Source organism: Python bivittatus, unplaced genomic scaffold (genome assembly GCF_059951505.1).
Source record: "Python bivittatus isolate LINGU-HERP-01145 unplaced genomic scaffold, Pbiv_v1 ctg000470_np1212, whole genome shotgun sequence".
Taxonomy (NCBI): Eukaryota; Metazoa; Chordata; class Lepidosauria; order Squamata; family Pythonidae; genus Python; species Python bivittatus.
Window position 1 is genome coordinate 804,218 of NW_028277065.1, and position 2,520 is coordinate 806,737.

Genomic DNA, 2,520 nt, shown 5'->3' on the forward strand with positions numbered 1-2,520 from the left:
GTTTATCTGAGGGACCGCCTCTCCCTGATTACATCAGCTCATCCCCTTAGATCTGGCAAAGGAGGCATGTTGTGAGTACCATCTGCCAAGGACTTACATTTGGGTCTCAGGAGATGGACCTTCTCTGCCATGATGCCTCCCTTGTGGAACATTCTCCCCACTCCCAGTCAGGAAAACTCCATCCCTGCTCCCATTCCAGAAGTCCCTCAAGACCTCGTTATGCCACCAGGCCTGGGAGTCCCTGGGAACAGGAGACATTTTTAGATAGCCTTACTATCATTGATATTTTTTTACTCTCTCCATGGTTTGTATATTTTAAATTTTTTATAATATATTCTTTTTTAATAATATTTTTAAATATTTTATATGGTTGTTTTTTAAGTATTTATTGTTTTATTCAATTGTTGTACACCGCCCAGAGTCGCTTTTGGCAAGATAGGTGGCCATCCAAACATGATAAATAAATAAATAAATAAATAAATAAATAAATAAATAAATAAATAAATAAATTTGTATTGGCGTATTCCTCCTCCTCCTCCTCCTCCTCCTCCTCCTCCTCCTCCTCCTCCTCCTCCTCTATCCTAGTCTACATCTTTGGTATAACTTGGTTGTACTTCATTCAAGCATAAACAATACAGATAATAAAATAGAACTAAATTCGAGTATGTAATTGATCTGTAGCAACCAAGTACTAACCATTATTAAGGCATGCTTAGCTTTTTTAAAATAAGCCAAGATTGGATAGGTGTGATCTGGAGTATTATTTGGAATTCCTTCTTAAACATTCCTGTCTCTCTCTCTTTCTTTTAATCCAAGCTATTTGCACAACCTTTACTACACCTCTTCTCATGCATGTATTTAGCCAAGTTGGGGGTTGATAATGAACAGGAAGGCTTGCAGTGGGGGGGGGATGTACGCATTTGTCTCAGAGACTAGTTTTGAAATTGAGATGAACATGGAAAATATCGTGTGCACCAATCAAAACAGTCTGAAAGGCCAGTAAAGTACTTGCTGCATAGATTAAAAGCCATTTAAGAAAAGCTCAAAGCACATTTTCCCACATCTACATGGACTTAGGGCTGCTAAAGTTAACTAGGCTCCTGAGAAATGGGCCCCTCGAGCATAATTACAAACATCCCATAGAGAAACCTCTGCTTTTATCTAGCACTCTCACATCAAAGAAATTTTTTTTAAAGAACATTTCACTCTATCATGAGTATTGCCACAGGTACATGAGTAAAGGGTCTGAGGTTTGACTTCCTGTTACAAATTCTGAAGTCTACAAAGCAGAATGGAAAATAAGTCAAGAGTTAGTGAATTCCTCCTGTGTGGATTCCCTTATACTGAGGAGCTACAGATAGTCCACATCCTTGTTTTTTTAATAATTTATTTGGTAGCCTTCACTGAAAATCTCATCATCATCACTGTCATTGTTTATAGTCATCAGCTCCATTCACCCATGTATTTCTTTCTAGTCAACCTATCCTTGCAAGATCTTGGCTCCATCTCTGTTACAGTTCCAAAGTCCATGCTGAATTCCTTGATGAACACTAAAACCATTTCTTACTCTGGATGTCTCTTGTTTTCTTCATTCTCTCTCATTTCTTTCTCCTTGGTGTCATGGCATATGATCATTATGTAGCCATCTGCAATCCTTTGCATTATGAGACGGTACTGAACAAGAAAACCTGCATCCGAATGGCAGCCAGTGCATGGATTGGTGGCCTGTTTTATTCAACGCTCTATACGGGAAATGTATTCACAGTGGAGTTCTGCTCCAGAATCATCCATCAGTTCTTCTGTGAAATCCCTCAGTTGCTCAAGATCGCTTGCTCAGACTCATACCTTCCAGTAGTCTGGGCTCTTATCTTTGCTTCTTGTTTAGGTTTTCTCTATTTTTCTCTAATTGTTTTTTCTTATGTTCAGATCTTCAGAGCAGTTTTGCAAATCCCATCTACCCAAGGGAAGCAAAAAGTCTTCTCTACCTGTTTACCCCATCTCTTTGTCACTTGTCTGTTTATGGTAAGTGGTAATTTTGCATACCTGAGACCCACATCCAGCTCCCTGTCAGCATCAGATATCCTGATTTCTCTGTTCTACTGTGTGTTGCCACCAGTCATGAATCCACTGATCTACAGCATGAGGAACAAAGAACTCAAAGTGGCATTCTGGAAGCTGATCCTCAATATTTCCCCCAATACCTTATGGAAATTTCCTCAGTTATATGTATAAATGCTTTAAGATTTTTAGCCATTTTGCATAGTATTTGTATATCTGTCTAGAGATATTATTAGAGAAAAAAAACCAAAAACAAAAAAGAAATACATGGTCCTGCATGCACAGGAAGAAAGAAGTAAAGTTGCTTTCCTTAATGCATAATCTTCTGTTTTTTATGGTAAAGCTTTTGGGGACTTTGGGCTGTATGCAATGTATTGAATAGCAGTACTATGAAGAGAAGAATTAGGCAGAAAAAGGGAACAGCGGATGAAAATTGCTGAAAGACGCTCTTTTGTGCTGTAA

General features: G+C 38.5%; 1 pseudogene; it reads left to right on the forward strand.

The window, feature by feature from the left end:
• The first annotated feature begins 1,291 nt into the window (after positions 1 to 1,291).
• Positions 1,292 to 2,232, forward strand: LOC148215525 (olfactory receptor 14A16-like; annotated as a pseudogene).
• Positions 2,233 to 2,520: the final 288 nt, after the last annotated feature.